Raw genomic sequence first — 12983 nt, 5'->3', positions numbered from 1 at the left:
AAATCCCCCCTACAAAATAATGGTATAGTCCTCTTTTTGTTTTAACGGACGATACCATTATTTTTTTAGGGGTGTTTTGCCATTTGGATAAAAATTAACGAAAACGCCTCAAAAAAGCGCCGATATACACTATTTTGCAGTTCTAAACATGGTTTCGCCGTTTTAACACACACCTAGAATCGGAAACATTAACCAAAAAAATTAACGTGTTAATTCCCCCTAAAAATTAATCGTATAGTCCCCTTTTTGTTATAACGGACGATACCGTTATTTTTGTAGGGGTGTTTTGCCATTTGGATAAAAACTAACAAAAACGTCTCAAAGAAGCGCCTATATACACTATTTTGCAGTTCTAAACATGGTTTCGCAATTTTTACACACACCTAGAATCGGAAACATTAACCAAAAAAATTAATGTGTAAATCCCTCCTACAAAATAATGGTATAGTCCTCTTTTTCTTATAACGGACGATACCATTATTTTTTTAGGGGTGTTGTGCCATTTTGATAAAAACTAATAAAACCGCCTCAAAAAAGCGCCTATATACACTTTTTTGCAGTTCTAAACATGGTTTCGTCATTTTTACACACACCTAGAATCGGAAACATTAACTAAAAAAATTAACGTGTAAATTCCCCCCCCCTACAAAATAATGGTATAGTCCTCTTTTTGTTATAACGGACGATACCATTATTTTTTTTAGGGGTGTTTTGCCATTTGGATAAAAACTAACGAAAACGCCTCAAAAATGCGCCTATATACACTTTTTTGCAGTTCTTAACATGGTTTCGTCATTTTTACACATTCCCAGAATCGGAAACATTAACCAAAAAAATTAACGTGTTAATTCCCCTACAAAATGGTATAATCCCCTTTTTGTTATAACGGACGATACCATTATTTTTTTTAGGGGTGTTTTGCCATTTGGATAAAAACAACGAAAACGCCTCAAAAAAGCGCCTATAAACACTTTTTTGCAGTTCTTAACATGGTTTCGTCATTTTTACACATTCCTAGAATCGGAAACATTAACCAAAAAAATTAACGTGTAAATCCCCCCTACAAAATGGTATAATCCCCTTTTTGTTATAACGGACGATACCATAATTTTTTTTAGGGTGTTTTGCCATTTTGATAAAAACTAACGAAAACGCCTCAAAAAAGCGCCGATATTAACTATTTTGCAGTTAACTATTTCGCCGTTTTAACACACACCTAGAATCGAAAACAATAACCAAAAAAATAAACGTATAAATCCACCCTACAAAATAACGGTATAGTCCTCTTTTTGTTATAAAGGACGATACCATTTTTTTTTTAGGGGTGTTTTGCCATTTGGATAAAAACAAACGAAAACGCCTCAAGAAAGCGCCTATATACACTTTTTTGCAGTTCTAAACATGGTTTCGCCATTTTTACACACACCTAGAATCGGAAACATTAACCAAAAAAATTAATGTGTAAATCCCTCCTACAAAATAATGGTATAGTCCTCTTTTTCTTATAACGGACGATACCATTATTTTTTTAGGGGTGTTGTGCCATTTTGATAAAAACTAATAAAACCGCCTCAAAAAAGCGCCTATATACACTTTTTTGCAGTTCTAAACATGGTTTCGTCATTTTTACACACACCTAGAATCGGAAACATTAACTAAAAAAATTAACGTGTAAATTCCCCCCCCCCCTACAAAATAATGGTATAGTCCTCTTTTTGTTATAACGGACGATACCATTATTTTTTTAGGGGTGTTTTGCCATTTGGATAAAAACTAACGAAAACGCCTCAAAAATGCGCCTATATACACTTTTTTGCAGTTCTTAACATGGTTTCGTCATTTTTACACATTCCCAGAATCGGAAACATTAACCAAAAAAATTAACGTGTTAATTCACCCTACAAAATGGTATAATCCCCTTTTTGTTATAACGGACGATACCATTATTTTTTTTAGGGGTGTTTTGCCATTTGGATAAAAACAAACGAAAACGCCTCAAAAAAGCGCCTATAAACACTTTTTTGCAGTTCTTAACATGGTTTCGTCATTTTTACACATTCCTAGAATCGAAAACATTAACCAAAAAAAATTAACGTGTAAATCCCCCCTACAAAATAATGGTATAGTCCTCTTTTTGTTATAACGGACGATACCATTATTGTTTTAGGGGTGTTTTGCCATTTGGATAAAAACAAACGAAAACGCCTCAAGAAAGCGCCTATATACACTTTTTTGCAGTTCTAAACATGGTTTCGCCATTTTTACACACACCTCGAATCGGAAACATTAACCAAAAAAAAGTAACGTGTAAATTCCCCCTAAAAATTAATCGTATAGTCCCCTTTTTGTTATAACGGACGATACCGTTATTTTTGTAGGGGTGTTTTGCCATTTGGATAAAAACTAACAAAAACGTCTCAAAGAAGCGCCTATATACACTATTTTGCAGTTCTAAACATGGTTTCGCAATTTTTACACACACCTAGAATCGGAAACATTAACCAAAAAAATTAATGTGTAAATCCCTCCTACAAAATAATGGTATAGTCCTCTTTTTCTTATAACGGACGATACCATTATTTTTTTAGGGGTGTTGTGCCATTTTGATAAAAACTAATAAAACCGCCTCAAAAAAGCGCCTATATACACTTTTTTGCAGTTCTAAACATGGTTTCGTCATTTTTACACACACCTAGAATCGGAAACATTAACTAAAAAAATTAACGTGTAAATCCCCCCCCCCCCTACAAAATAATGGTATAGTCCTCTTTTTGTTATAACGGACGATACCATTATTTTTTTAGGGGTGTTTTGCCATTTGGATAAAAACTAACGAAAACGCCTCAAAAATGCGCCTATATACACTTTTTTGCAGTTCTTAACATGGTTTCGTCATTTTTACACATTCCCAGAATCGGAAACATTAACCAAAAAAATTAACGTGTTAATTCCCCCTACAAAATGGTATAATCCCCTTTTTGTTATAACGGACGATACCATTATTTTTTTTAGGGGTGTTTTGCCATTTGGATAAAAACAAACGAAAACGCCTCAAAAAAGCGCCTATAAACACTTTTTTGCAGCTCTTAACATGGTTTCGTCATTTTTACACATTCCTAGAATCGGAAACATTAACCAAAAAAATTAACGTGTAAATCCCCCCTACAAAATAATGGTATAGTCCTCTTTTTGTTATAACGGACGATACCATTATTTTTTTAGGGGTGTTTTGCCATTTGGATAAAAACTAACGAAAACGCCTCAAAAAAGCGCCTATATATATACACTTTTTGCAGTTCTTAACATGGTTTCGTCATTTTTACACATTCCCAGAATCGGAAACATTAACCAAAAAAAATTAACGTGTAAATCCCCCCTACAAAATGGTATAATCCCCTTTTTGTTATAACGGACGATACCATTATTTTTTAGGGGTGTTTTGCCATTTGGATAAAAAATAACGAAAACGCCTCAAAAAAGCGCCTATATATATACACTTTTTTGCAGTTCTTAACATTGTTTCGTCATTTTTACACATTCCTAGAATCGGAAACATTAACCAAAAAAATTAACGTGTAAATCCCCCCTACAAAATGGTATAATCCCCTTTTTGTTATAACGGACGATACCATAATTTTTTTAGGGTGTTTTGCCATTTTGATAAAAACTAACGAAAACGCCTCAAAAAAGCGCCGATATTAACTATTTTGCAGTTAACTATTTCGCCGTTTTAACACACACCTAGAATCGAAAACAATAACCAAAAAAATAAACGTATGAATCCACCCTACAAAATAACGGTATAGTCCTCTTTTTGTTATAACGGACGATACCATTTTTTTTTTAGGGGTGTTTTGCCATTTGGATAAAAACAAACGAAAACGCCTCAAGAAAGCGCCTATATACACTTTTTTGCAGTTCTAAACATGGTTTCGCCATTTTTACACACACCTCGAATCGGAAACATTAACCAAAAAAATTAACGTGTAAATTCCCCTAAAAATTAATCGTATAGTCCCCTTTTTGTTATAACGGACGATACCGTTATTTTTGTAGGGGTGTTTTGCCATTTGGATAAAAACTAACAAAAACGTCTCAAAGAAGCGCCTATATACACTATTTTGCAGTTCTAAACATGGTTTCGCAATTTTTACACACACCTAGAATCGGAAACATTAACCAAAAAAATTAATGTGTAAATCCCTCCTACAAAATAATGGTATAGTCCTCTTTTTCTTATAACGGACGATACCATTATTTTTTTAGGGGTGTTGTGCCATTTTGATAAAAACTAATAAAACCGCCTCAAAAAAGCGCCTATATACACTTTTTTGCAGTTCTAAACATGGTTTCGTCATTTTTACACACACCTAGAATCGGAAACATTAACTAAAAAAATTAACGTGTAAATCCCCCCCCCTACAAAATAATGGTATAGTCCTCTTTTTGTTATAACGGACGATACCATTATTTTTTTAGGGGTGTTTTGCCATTTGGATAAAAACTAACGAAAACGCCTCAAAAATGCGCCTATATACACTTTTTTGCAGTTCTTAACATGGTTTCGTCATTTTTACACACACCTAGAATCGGAAACATTAACCAAAAAATTAATGTGTAAATCCCTCCTACAAAATAATGGTATAGTCCTCTTTTTCTTATAACGGACGATACCATTATTTTTTTAGGGGTGTTGTGCCATTTGGATAAAAACTAATAAAACCGCCTCAAAAAAGCGCCTATATACACTTTTTTGCAGTTCTAAACATGGTTTCGTCATTTTTACACACACCTAGAATCGGAAACATTAACTAAAAAAATTAACGTGTAAATCCCCCCCCTACAAAATAATGGTATAGTCCTCTTTTTGTTATAACGGACGATACCATTATTTTTTTAGGGGTGTTTTGCCATTTGGATAAAAACTAACGAAAACGCCTCAAAAATGCGCCTATATACACTTTTTTGCAGTTCTTAACATGGTTTCGTCATTTTTACACATTCCCAGAATCGGAAACATTAACCAAAGAAATTAACGTGTAAATCCCCCCTACAAAATAATGGTATAGTCCTCTTTTTGTTATAACGGACGATACCATTATTTTTTTAGGGGTGTTTTGCCATTTGGATAAAAACTAACGAAAACGCCTCAAAAAAGCGCCTATATATATACACTTTTTGCAGTTCTTAACATGGTTTCGTCATTTTTACACATTCCCAGAATCGGAAACATTAACCAAAAAAATTAACGTGTAAATCCCCCCTACAAAATGGTATAATCCCCTTTTTGTTATAACGGACGATACCATTATTTTTTTAGGGGTGTTTTGCCATTTGGATAAAAAATAACGAAAACGCCTCGAAAAAGCGCCTATATATATACACTTTTTTGCAGTTCTTAACATTGTTTCGTCATTTTTACACATTCCTAGAATCGGAAACATTAACCAAAAAAATTAACGTGTAAATCCCCCCTACAAAATGGTATAATCCCCTTTTTGTTATAACGGACGATACCATAATTTTTTTTAGGGTGTTTTGCCATTTTGATAAAAACTAACGAAAACGCCTCAAAAAAGCGCCGATATTAACTATTTTGCAGTTAACTATTTCGCCGTTTTAACACACACCTAGAATCGAAAACAATAACCAAAAAAAAAAACGTATAAATCCCCCCTACAAAATAACGGTATAGTCCTCTTTTTGTTATAACGGACGATACCATTTTTTTTTTAGGGGTGTTTTGCCATTTGGATAAAAACAAACGAAAACGCCTCAAGAAAGCGCCTATATACACTTTTTTGCAGTTCTAAACATGGTTTCGCCATTTTTACACACACCTCGAATCGGAAACATTAACCAAAAAAAATTAACGTGTAAATTCCCCCTAAAAATTAATCGTATAGTCCCCTTTTTGTTATAACGGACGATACCGTTATTTTTGTAGGGGTGTTTTGCCATTTGGATAAAAACTAACAAAAACGTCTCAAAGAAGCGCCTATATACACTATTTTGCAGTTCTAAACATGGTTTCGCATTTTTACACACACCTAGAATCGGAAACATTAACCAAAAAAATTAATGTGTAAATCCCTCCTACAAAATAATGGTATAGTCCTCTTTTTCTTATAACGGACGATACCATTATTTTTTTAGGGGTGTTGTGCCATTTTGATAAAAACTAATAAAACCGCCTCAAAAAAGCGCCTATATACACTTTTTTGCAGTTCTAAACATGGTTTCGTCATTTTTACACACACCTAGAATCGGAAACATTAACTAAAAAAATTAACGTGTAAATCCCCCCCCCCCCTACAAAATAATGGTATAGTCCTCTTTTTGTTATAACGGACGATACCATTATTTTTTTAGGGGTGTTTTGCCATTTGGATAAAAACTAACGAAAACGCCTCAAAAATGCGCCTATATACACTTTTTTGCAGTTCTTAACATGGTTTCGTCATTTTTACACATTCCCAGAATCGGAAACATTAACCAAAGAAATTAACGTGTAAATCCCCCCTACAAAATAATGGTATAGTCCTCTTTTTGTTATAACGGACGATACCATTATTTTTTTAGGGGTGTTTTGCCATTTGGATAAAAACTAACGAAAACGCCTCAAAAAAGCGCCTATATATATACACTTTTTGCAGTTCTTAACATGGTTTCGTCATTTTTACACATTCCCAGAATCGGAAACATTAACCAAAAAAAATTAACGTGTAAATCTCCCCTACAAAATGGTATAATCCCCTTTTTGTTACAACGGACGATACCATTATTTTTTTAGGGGTGTTTTGCCATTTGGATAAAAACTAACGAAAACGCCTCAAAAAAGCGCCTATATATATACACTTTTTTGCAGTTCTTAACATTGTTTCGTCATTTTTACACATTCCTAGAATCGGAAACATTAACCAAAAAAATTAACGTGTAAATCCCCCCTACAAAATGGTATAATCCCCTTTTTGTTATAACGGACGATACCATAATTTTTTTTAGGGTGTTTTGCCATTTTGATAAAAACTAACGAAAACGCCTCAAAAAAGCGCCGATATTAACTATTTTGCAGTTAACTATTTCGCCGTTTTAACACACACCTAGAATCGAAAACAATAACCAAAAAAATAAACGTATAAATCCACCCTACAAAATAACGGTATAGTCCTCTTTTTGTTATAACGGACGATACCATTTTTTTTTTAGGGGTGTTTTGCCATTTGGATAAAAACAAACGAAAACGCCTCAAGAAAGCGCCTATATACACTTTTTTGCAGTTCTAAACATGGTTTCGCCATTTTTACACACACCTCGAATCGGAAACATTAACCAAAAAAAATTAACGTGTAAATTCCCCCTACAAACTAATCGTATAGTCCCCTTTTTGTTATAACGGACGATACCGTTATTTTTGTAGGGGTGTTTTGCCATTTGGATGAAAACTAACAAAAACGTCTCAAAGAAGCGCCTATATACACTATTTTGCAGTTCTAAACATGGTTTCGCATTTTTACACACACCTAGAATCGGAAACATTAACCAAAAAAATTAACGTGTAAATCTCCCCTACAAAATAATGGTATGGTCCTCTTTTTGTTATAACGGACGATACCTTTATTTTTTTAAGGGTGTTTTGTCATTTGGATAAAAACTAACAAAACGCCTCAAAAAAGCGCCTATATACCCTTTTTTGCAGTTCTTAACATAGTTTCGTCATTTTTACACACACCTAGCATCGGAAACATTTACCAAAAAAATTAACGGGTAAATCCCCCCTACAAAGTAATGGTATAGTCCTCTTTTTGTTATAACGGACGATACCATAATTTTTTTTAGGGGTTTTTGCCATTTGGATAAAAACTAACACAAACGCCTCAAAAAAAGCGCCTATATACACCTTTTTGCAGTTCTTAACATGGTTTCGTCATTTTTACACACACCTAGAATCGGAACATTTACCAAAAAAATTAACCTGTAAATCCCCCCTACAAAATAATGGTATAGTCCTCTTTTTGTTTTAACGGACGATACCATTATTTTTTTAGGGGTGTTTTGCCATTTGGATAAAAATTAACGAAAACGCCTCAAAAAAGCGCCGATATACACTATTTTGCAGTTCTAAACATGGTTTCGCCGTTTTAACACACACCTAGAATCGGAAACATTAACCAAAAAAATTAACGTGTTAATTCCCCCTAAAAATTAATCGTATAGTCCCCTTTTTGTTATAACGGACGATACCGTTATTTTTGTAGGGGTTTTTTGCCATTTGGATAAAAACTAACAAAAACGTCTCAAAGAAGCGCCTATATACACTATTTTGCAGTTCTAAACATGGTTTCGCAATTTTTACACACACCTAGAATCGGAAACATTAACCAAAAAAATTAATGTGTAAATCCCTCCTACAAAATAATGGTATAGTCCTCTTTTTCTTATAACGGACGATACCATTATTTTTTTAGGGGTGTTGTGCCATTTTGATAAAAACTAATAAAACCGCCTCAAAAAAGCGCCTATATACACTTTTTTGCAGTTCTAAACATGGTTTCGTCATTTTTACACACACCTAGAATCGGAAACATTAACTAAAAAAATTAACGTGTAAATTCCCCCCCCCCCCTACAAAATAATGGTATAGTCCTCTTTTTGTTATAACGGACGATACCATTATTTTTTTTAGGGGTGTTTTGCCATTTGGATAAAAACTAACGAAAACGCCTCAAAAATGCGCCTATATACACTTTTTTGCAGTTCTTAACATGGTTTCGTCATTTTTACACATTCCCAGAATCGGAAACATTAACCAAAAAAATTAACGTGTTAATTCCCCCTACAAAATGGTATAATCCCCTTTTTGTTATAACGGACGATACCATTATTTTTTTTAGGGGTGTTTTGCCATTTGGATAAAAACAAACGAAAACGCCTCAAAAAAGCGCCTATAAACACTTTTTTGCAGTTCTTAACATGGTTTCGTCATTTTTACACATTCCTAGAATCGGAAACATTAACCAAAAAAATTAACGTGTAAATCCCCCCTACAAAATGGTATAATCCCCTTTTTGTTATAACGGACGATACCATAATTTTTTTTAGGGTGTTTTGCCATTTTGATAAAAACTAACGAAAACGCCTCAAAAAAGCGCCGATATTAACTATTTTGCAGTTAACTATTTCGCCGTTTTAACACACACTTAGAATCGAAAACAATAACCAAAAAAATAAACGTATGAATCCACCCTACAAAATAACGGTATAGTCCTCTTTTTGTCATAACGGACGATACCATTTTTTTTTTAGGGGTGTTTTGCCATTTGGATAAAAACAAACGAAAACGCCTCAAGAAAGCGCCTATATACACTTTTTTGCAGTTCTAAACATGGTTTCGCCATTTTTACACACACCTCGAATCGGAAACATTAACCAAAAAAAATTAACGTGTAAATTCCCCCTAAAAATTAATCGTATAGTCCCCTTTTTGTTATAACGGACGATACCGTTATTTTTGTAGGGGTGTTTTGCCATTTGGATAAAAACTAACAAAAACGTCTCAAAGAAGCGCCTATATACACTATTTTGCAGTTCTAAACATGGTTTCGCAATTTTTACACACACCTAGAATCGGAAACATTAACCAAAAAAATTAATGTGTAAATCCCTCCTACAAAATAATGGTATAGTCCTCTTTTTCTTATAACGGACGATACCATTATTTTTTTAGGGGTGTTGTGCCATTTTGATAAAAACTAATAAAACCGCCTCAAAAAAGCGCCTATATACACTTTTTTGCAGTTCTAAACATGGTTTCGTCATTTTTACACACACCTAGAATCGGAAACATTAACTAAAAAAATTAACGTGTAAATCCCCCCCCCCCTACAAAATAATGGTATAGTCCTCTTTTTGTTATAACGGACGATACCATTATTTTTTTTAGGGGTGTTTTGCCATTTGGATAAAAACTAACGAAAACGCCTCAAAAATGCGCCTATATACACTTTTTTGCAGTTCTTAACATGGTTTCGTCATTTTTACACACATCTAGAATCGGAACATTTACCAAAAAAATTAACCTGTAAATCCCCCCTAAAAAATTATGGTATGGTCCTCTTTTTGTTATAACGGACGATACCATTATTTTTTAGCGGTGTTTTGCCATTTGGATAAAAACTAACGAAAACGCCTAAAAAAAGCGCCTATATACACTTTTTTGCAGTTCTAAACATGGTTTCGTCATTTTTACACACACCTCGAATCGGAAACATTAACCAAAAAAATTAACGTGTAAATCCCCCCTACAAAATAATGGTATAGTCCTCTTTTTGTTATAACGGACGATACCATTATTTTTTTAGGGGTGTTTTGCCATTTGGATAAAAACTAACGAAAACGCCTCAAAAAAGCGCCTATATATAAACACATTTTTGCAGTTCTTAACATGGTTTCGTCATTTTTACACATTCCCAGAATCGGAAACATTAACCAAAAAAATTAACGTGTAAATCCCCCCTACACAATGGTATAATCCCCTTTTTGTTATAACGGACGATACCATTATTTTTTTTAGGGGTGTTTTGCCATTTGGATAAAAACAAACGAAAACGCCTCAAAAAAGCGCCTATAAACACTTTTTTGCAGTTCTTAACATGGTTTCGTCATTTTTACACATTCCTAGAATCGGAAACATTAACCAAAAAAAATAACGTGTAAATCCCCCCTACAAAATAATGGTATAGTCCTCTTTTTGTTATAACGGACGATACCATTATTTTTTTAGGGGTGTTTTGCCATTTGGATAAAAACTAACGAAAACGCCTCAAAAAAGCGCCTATATATATACACTTTTTGCAGTTCTTAACATGGTTTCGTCATTTTTACACATTCCCAGAATCGGAAACATTAACCAAAAAAATTAACGTGTAAATCCCCCCTACAAAATGGTATAATCCCCTTTTTGTTATAACGGACGATACCATTATTTTTTTAGGGGTGTTTTGCCATTTGGATAAAAACTAACGAAAATGCCTCAAAAAAGCGCCTATATATATACACTTTTTTGCAGTTCTAAACATGGTTTCGCAATTTTTACACACACCTAGAATCGGAAACATTAACCAAAAAAATTAACGTGTAAATCCCCCCTACAAAATAATGGTATAATCCTCTTTTTGTTATAACGGACGATACCATTATTTTTTTAGGGGTGTTTTGCCATTTGGATAAAAACTAACTAAAACGCCTCAAAAAAGCGCCTATATACACTTTTTTGCAGTTCTTAACATGGTTTCGTCATTTTTACACATTCCCAGAATCGGAAACATTAACCAAAAAAATTAACGTGTAAATCCCCCCTACAAAATGGTATAATCCCCTTTTTGTTATAACGGACGATACCATTATTTTTTTAGGGGTGTTTTGCCATTTGGATAAAAACTAACGAAAACGCCTCAAAAAAGCGCCTATATATATACACTTTTTTGCAGTTCTTGACATGGTTTCGTCATTTTTACACATTCCTAGAATCGGAAACATTAACCAAAAAAATTAACGTGTAAATCCCCCCTACAAAATGGTATAATCCCCTTTTTGTTATAACGGACGATACCATAATTTTTTTAGGGTGTTTTGCCATTTGGATAAAAACTAACGAAAACGCCTCAAAAAAGCGCCGATATACACTATTTTGCAGTTCTAAACAGACTTTCGCCGTTTTAACACACACCTAGAATCGAAAACATTAACCAAAAAAATAAACGTGTAAATCCACCCTACAAAATAACGGTATAGTCCTCTTTTTGTTATAACGGACGATACCATTATTTTTTTAGGGGTGTTTTGCCATTTTGATAAAAACAAACGAAAACGCCTCAAAAAAGCGCCTATATACACTTTTTTGCAGTTCTTAACATTCTTTCGTCATTTTTACACACACCTAGAATGGGAAACATTAACCAAAAAAATTAACGTGTAAATCCCCCTACAAAATAATGGTATAGTCCTCTTTTTGTTGTCAATTTTACACACACCTAGAATCGGAAACGGGTTGGCGAGTGGCGAGTTGTCTGGAATTCGGTGAAACCATACGTGACGCGATCTACAGCTCTTGCGCAATATCTGAACGGTAGTTGTCCTATCTCGCAGACGTTTTCATTTATTGCTTTATCGCAGGTTTAATACACCTAGGCCTCTTATTTCGTACAAATATCTAGATAGACTATAGAAATGCCTATTATTAGTATCAGTATTATTATTATTAAGACTGCACAATTGCTAAATTGAATATTATACTTTGGAATTATATAGTAATGCTCCGCCACCCCTGTCAGCTTAGTTCATGTAGTTGGAATGAAACGTATATGTATTTAATACCAAACTCTAAAAACGCTCTTACGCAATAGCCTACCGCTGAACTGTGTACACAACCAATAGCGTCCATAATGAACAAGCGAGGACATGCAAGTATTCGGACGTAAGCGGTCTTTAAAAACTAGATGGAACTTCAACTGCGCGCAGTCGAAAATGATGCCTCCGCCATAGGGTGATTTTACAAACCAAAACGGATGCAATTTTTAAATTTTAAGTTTGATTGTAATCCATTTAAAGGTTCTCAGAATATCGTGATTACAAGCTATTTTTCATATACATGTACATGTATGACCCTTTGATCTCTGACCTCATGGCCCAAAAATCCAACCAGTTCATTGGCTCATCAAGATACATACATGTATGTGTACAAAGTTTGATGGCAATCTGTCAATGGGTTTTTGAGATGTGTAAGGCTTAAAGGACAAGTCCACTCGAAAAAAAACTTACTTTCAATAAAAGCACAAAAATCAGACAAACCAATCAAAAAAAGTTTGAGGAAAATCGGATAACTATTAAGAAAGTTATGAATTTTTGAAAAAAGTATGTAAAACTATGGAACAATGAGAATCACAACACAAATTGCCAAGATGGTTATCAGTTTGTGACGTCAT

This window comes from Strongylocentrotus purpuratus, unplaced genomic scaffold (genome assembly GCF_000002235.5).
Source record: "Strongylocentrotus purpuratus isolate Spur 01 unplaced genomic scaffold, Spur_5.0 spur5_scaffold_7, whole genome shotgun sequence".
NCBI lineage: Eukaryota > Metazoa > Echinodermata > Echinoidea > Camarodonta > Strongylocentrotidae > Strongylocentrotus > Strongylocentrotus purpuratus.
This window is presented reverse-complemented; position numbering follows the sequence as displayed.